Source organism: Alosa pseudoharengus, unplaced genomic scaffold, assembly GCF_046254945.1.
Source record: "Alosa pseudoharengus isolate Yale_2024_CS ecotype anadromous, Long Island Sound unplaced genomic scaffold, YU_APseudo_1.1 YU_APseudo_1.1_scf_4, whole genome shotgun sequence".
Classification (NCBI taxonomy): Eukaryota; Metazoa; Chordata; class Actinopteri; order Clupeiformes; family Clupeidae; genus Alosa; species Alosa pseudoharengus.
In genome coordinates this window covers 36,642,412-36,648,687 of record NW_027468774.1, presented here as the reverse complement: position 1 = coordinate 36,648,687, position 6,276 = coordinate 36,642,412, and the positions used below count along the sequence as shown (strand labels likewise).

The 6,276-nt window shown below is 48.8% G+C and overlaps 1 protein-coding gene across 3 annotated transcripts in view; it reads left to right on the top strand.

Annotated features, from left to right (window-relative positions):
* Positions 1-6,276, top strand: part of caskin1 (CASK interacting protein 1) — a 97,641-nt gene that overhangs the window by 18,342 nt on the left and 73,023 nt on the right. The gene's annotated exons all lie outside the window — the stretch shown is intronic.

Below are 6,276 nucleotides of genomic sequence, written 5' to 3'. Positions count from 1 at the left end.
CCCTCCTTCATCTCTTCCTCCCCTCCTCTGAAGTCCCTCACCGCAGAAAAGCCCTATCGGCTCTCTCGCAAGAGAACGCCGACTTGTGAACATATGGCCACAATTACACGTTGGTTAAGCTAATGTTGCTGTGAATCAAAAAAAAAAAAAAAGAGACTTTGTAGCATTAGCGAGTGTGCTCTAGCCAGAGCACTGCTCCCAGTCCATCGAACCACAAGGCTGTTCACCATGGAGCAGATTCAGAAACGAGCGCAGCCACTGGCCAGGCCACCCCCATTGGCCTCTGCTTGGTGAGCTGCTCTGTTATTAGTATAGGGCCTTCAAAGTGTGTAGGCTTGTTTTGTTTACAAACTCTGTCCCGATATGTTAGTGTGCTCCTCCCTTGAACCACTATGCATGACTTTGTGTGTGTCTGTGCTGCGTAGGTTTCGGGGGTGTGTGTGTGTGTGTGTGTGTGTGTGTGTGTGTGTGTGTGTGTGTGTAACTGGTGTGTGTGCGTGTGTCTGTGTGTGTGTGTGTCTGTGTATGGTTGTGTAACTGTAACTGTGTAACTGGTTTGTGTGTGTGTGTGTGTGTGTGTGTGTGTGTGACTGTGTCCCTCTTCTCCTCACCACACCACACATGGGCTTGCCCTAATCAAATAGGAGCGCTGTGCTGTTTGCTCTGTCACTGGAGTGGAAATTGCGTGTGAGGGGTCGCGTGTGGACGTGACCCTGGGTAGTTTGTTGACAATGGACATTTAAGGTGTTGGGGCAGTGTGTGTGCATAGGTGGCAGAGTGTGTGTCTTTGTTTGATTATGGGGGTGTGTTTGTGTGGCTGTGCATTTGTGTATGTGTGTGTGTGTTGTCTTCCTCATAGGAAGCACTCTAGGGCATGAGTCTCACTCTGTGTGTGTTCACATCTGTGTGCATGTTTGTGTGTGTGTGTGTGTGTGTGTGTGTGTGTGTGTGTGTGCCTTTTCAGGAAGCACTTTAGTCCCCCCCCAGTCCTCCCAGGTGTTTGTGACCACGTATGTGTTGAAAGCCCTGTAGATAAACAGCTCACACCACAAACAGGCTGGAGCTTCAGCCTTGGCCCTGGAAGACCGGCTACCTGCCGGTTCACTTGCTGCATTGCAGAGTTACTGAAACATGGCCAGATTTCAGCCACAATAGTTACAGAAGGAGATTGACTGCAGTATAAAAACAAGTCAGCCTTGACTAAGTGGGACACACTCACAGACACACAGACAGACACATACACACACACACACACACACACATTCACACACACACACACACACACACACACACACACACACACACACACACACACACATACACACACACACACACACTTTGTATGAGTGGTATATGTATCCATCTGAGAAAACACAGTGCACAGGACACAGAAAAACATTAAGCCTTATCTTGCGCGGACCTCCACTGGAGCAGATGCAGTCTCTCCTTTATAAACGATGAGATATCCACACCGGTGATAGCATTGCAGGACTCCGACTGCAGGGCTGTGTTGGTGATGTTGTGTGGGTCTTGCCATTGTGAGGACATAATACAAACACAGCGATGGCACCCTGATAAAAATGTAACCTGGCCTTTGGGAGATGGGGGGAGGTGATAGTCAGGACGTAGCCACGTATCGGACTGAGCGATGGTGGTCGCTGTGACTGTTCCGATCCAGCCCTGGCCTGGAGACTATGCAGTGGGGTCTGGCCTACTCTTAGCGTCCCCTGCTGAACATTGCTGCTCTTCAGGGGTTAGCCCTGAGGCAAGTGTTAGCGGTGGAGTATAAACACAGCTAAAAACCACATAGGAAAAAAGCCATGTCTGCTAGCCTTTCAGGAATACTCCAGTGTCGTTCTGCACCATTAGAAACCACTGATACAGCAAACGTAGCTTTTATTTCCTGTGATGTGTCGTTTTGTTGGAGGCTGCGACTGCCATGGAAAGGCAACTGCTAGCAGTGTGCTCTCATTTCCCTAGGCCTGTTGGTAAAGGGCACTTTTGTGGACAAAGTCTGGTCACTGGGTATTCCCTGTGTGCCAGAGGGCTGAGGCTGTCGGCTCGCGTGGACCATCTGCGGCGAGCCGGAGCGCTGTGTCATCCTGGCAACAGATGGAGGCCCCCCTCTCCTCTCGGCTCGGTCGGCGGCGGCCATCTTCTTCTGCCCACTGACTCTCAGACACAGCCGATCAAAACATCACAGCAGGCTGCAGCTGGACTGCTCTTAAGGCTGACCTTTTTACTCCAGGAGTGATGGAAGCAGGTCATACTCCACCATCTCAAACTTTGGAGAATTTGGAGGATTTCCAACCCTTTTGCTACACCTTTTGCATTCGTGTCATCCAACTTGACACCTTACCTTTTCTGTAACCTTTGTCATTGCAAACTTCTTAGATCTCCCATTTCCAATAATCGACTGAAACGACTGATATATTTCTATTGTGTTCACACTTAATTCAGGAACATTCATTTATTTGCATTGCTTGAACACGCCCTTTGACCATCTCCTTTGGGTAGTCGCCGTTCATCTCCGCTGTAAAGACACTCAATCTCCAATTAAGTGTATTTAAATCAGCCTGAATGCATTTGCATTGGTTTGAGCAAATACCATCTCCACTGGGTAGGCACCCATCTGAGTTATTGCCACTCTGTCCCGTGGGTGTTGTCGTCGGTGGAAGGTGAAGCCGCCTGTTGAGACGGTATGTTCACCAGAGCTTTTAGGAGGCTAGATAATGTGTAGCGATGGAGAGCTCTGTTCAGCGGGTAGCAGCTCTGTTGTGTTGGCCCCTAGAATGTCGTCCTATGCTAATGTGCTCTTTATGCGCACTGATTACAGTCTTCCTGCACTCGCCTCCGTGCAGTGATCACACAGCAACACACAGTCCTTGACTGACAGGCGATACGGTGTGTGTGTGTGTGTGTGTGTGTTATTGTTTTTGTCTGTGACTTCAGGCAAGAGCCAAACCGAGGGAGAGAGAGAGGGGGGGGGGGAGACAGAGAGAGAGAGAGAGAGAGAGAGAGAGAGAGGGGGAAAACTAAGCTGCGTGTGCGTGAGACGCCAAACACGTACATGCGGAGAGTTTTTTGGTTCCTAGGTGTAGGTCAGTCTTCTCTCCCTCAACAGATCTCTGCCTCTCTGCCTCCTCTCGCTCCACTCCGTGGCCCATACTGTAGGTCTACATATGTGCCTCCACAAAAGCACTCTTTGTTTCTACTCAGCAGCCATATAGCGCTGGCTTTTATTCTAATGCCTCCGTAAAAACATTGTTTGAACACCCCAAAGGCGCGTCGGTTCTCTTTGTACACAGGAGCAACATGCCCAGGGTGATAAAAGCCTGTTGGCCCCCAGCTATACGGAGCAGGAGAGTGGAGTTATATACAAGCGCAATAGCCGTCCTCCTCCATCTAATGTGCAACTAAAGCACTGAAAGGGCTGAGTGCCATTTGGGGCTTGAGATGTGTTTACATTTAGCGTAAAGTAAGTGTTTTTTGGATATGTATGTTAGTTCCATTGTATTTCTCTCTCTTTGTCTCTCTCTCCCTCTCTGTCTGTGTGTGTTTGTGGGTGTATGTTCGTAGGTAATTAATTATCTCTCATGTGTAATGTGTGCACATCTTGTCTTGCATTTCCTGCGTCTGGTAACCCTCCCTAACCCAACCAGAAGACATGTGAAATAGTGTGTCCAGGGGCATATCATGACAACCACTGACCCGTACCACACATCACATTTCCACATCCACAGTAAATGAATATCATCATCCAGTGTGTCTGCCGTGGCATTTCACTAGACAGGGCTTGTGACCGGGGCACTTGCAGAAAGAGCCCACTCTTTTGTGAAACTGTGACTCCATCAGTCTGCCTGGGAGGCAAATGTGGACAGAAATGGTGTGGGTTTCTGTCTCTGTGTGAATCTGTGAGAGAGTGTCAGGCTCGAGTCCTGTGATCCAAGCAATAACGGGGTTCTTTTTCTCCCTGCATCAACAGGATCAGCGTCACACCCTCACACATACAAATAAGAAAAATAAAAACAACCCCTGCTTGCTTTCAAAGGCTTTGGGATGGGTGCTTTGATGTCTGTATTCTGTTTCGAACGCCAAAAAGCCTTTTCAGGAGAACACAAGACGGAGAGAGAGAGAGAGAGAGAGAGAGAGAGAGAGACCAGAAAGAACACAACAACAGAAAAAAAACAGTGAAACTCTAGCCTGGTCGCCCTGAAAAGGCCGGGACTATTTTTGTGGTGTCATTATGACCCATTGTTGTTTGTCTGTAAATTGGTTAACTGCAGCTCAGTTTGCGGCTGCAGCCTGATGGGTCACGTCCCTCTCCGACCTCCCCACTCTTCAGCACTATCTGTCTGTCTGTCTGTCTGTCTGTCTGTCTGTCTGTCTGCTGTGCCGGGCCGGGCTGGGTCTGTCTGTCTGCTGTGCCGGGCCGGGCTGGTTGTGCTGGCTCTGCTGGGTCTAGGTTTAGTGATGGGCTGTGTGATGATGGGATCCTTTGAAGAGTTTATTAGTTTGTGCCCCTCTGGTAATAGAAGCTGGACACACATGTGCACGCACACACACACACACACACACACACACACACACACACACACACTTGCATACTCACAGATGTCATACACACACACACACACACACACACACACACACTTGCATACTCACAGATGTCATATACACACACACACACACACACACACACACACACACTTGCATACTCACAGATGTCATACACACACACACACACACACCCTTGTAAAAAGAGACAGCAAAGAAATGGCAAATTGAAAAAGAGCCGTTCTTTTATTTTGTAACACAGTGCAGTCTTGCATTAGCTGAGAAAACATAACCTGACTGACTGTGCCAAGTTCTCCATCCACATACCGCAGATGATCACTATTTCAGGCAGGCAGAAAATGCCAACGGAAATAGCCTGGCATCAGGTTTTGCCAGGGCTCCGGCACGCCAAGTGTTTGAGGTTGAGTGGCACGTGGCATTTCCACACTCGGTTTGTTGTTGTCATTTTCTCCTCGTTGCCCTTTCGTACGCTGACAGGCCTCCAAAGCGCTCGGTTACACCTTGCCAACTCCGCGCTGCCCGCGAGACTCTCCACCGCTCCTGACCAGTGCAGGCTCTCCAGAGTCTACGAGGTCTAGCGGAGGGCATGAGTGAGTCATCATGAAATGGAAATGAGCGTGTGTGTGTGTGTGTGTGTGTGTGTGTATGTGTGTGTGTGTGTGTGAGCGGCGGCATCAGCTGCAGGGATTTTGCAGTATCGCAGACACGTACACAAGTGAATTTTTTGCCACTAATACTGCTTTAGATATTTTTGAGGGGTGGTTATGTAATGAGATGCCCCTTCTGTGTGTGTGTGTGTGTGTGTGTGTGTGTGTGTGTGTGTGTGTGTGTGTGTGTGTGTGTGTGTCCACATGATGGATGTATATGCTTCACCTGGGCATTTTGCCCAAGGTAATGTACATACCGTTACATACTGTATGGTTCAGCATGAGAGCACAGTATGTGAGCATGTAAATAAATCTGTATGAGGGAACATGAATGCATAGGTGCATTAGATACATTAGTTTATTAGATATGAATGACTGCATAACACTCTCTCTCTCTCTTTCTCTTTCTCTCTCTCTTTTTCTCTGTCTCTGTATGTGTGTGTGAAGATTAACATGAGTTTGTGAGAGAGGTGTGTGTGAGAGTGTATGTGTGTGTGTGTGTGTGTGTGTGTGTGTGTGTGTGTGTGTGTGTGTGTGTGTGTGTGTGTGTTTCTGTTTGAGAGAGGTGTGTGTGTGTGTGTGTGTGTGTGTGTGTGTGTGTGTGTGTGTGTGTGTGTGTGTGTGATTGTTGATGTGACCACGAGTGTGTATATTCTGCAGGGGAATGTGGGTGTGTGTGTGCATGTGTTTGGCCTCCAGCTGCTGCCCCATTCAGTGCGCTCATTCCCCGGTGCGACCGCTGACCAGCGGGGACTGGAGCTCTCACAACACCACGCTCATGTTCCCATGGCGCCCAGCCGCTGTTTGACTTAGGCAATGATCGTGTCTGTCTAGCGCACTCGGTTGCATAATATCTCGATCCCTCTCTCTCTGTGTCCTCATTCGCTCTCTCTCTCTCTCTCTCTCTCTCTCTCTATCTTTCTCTCTCTCTCTCTCTGTTTTCCTCTGTCACAGCATCATTCTTTCCCTCTCTGAGAAGGATCAGTGAAGAGAAAGATGGAGAGAGAGAGAGAGATAAAAAAAAGAGAGGAATCACTCTGAGTCACGGAGC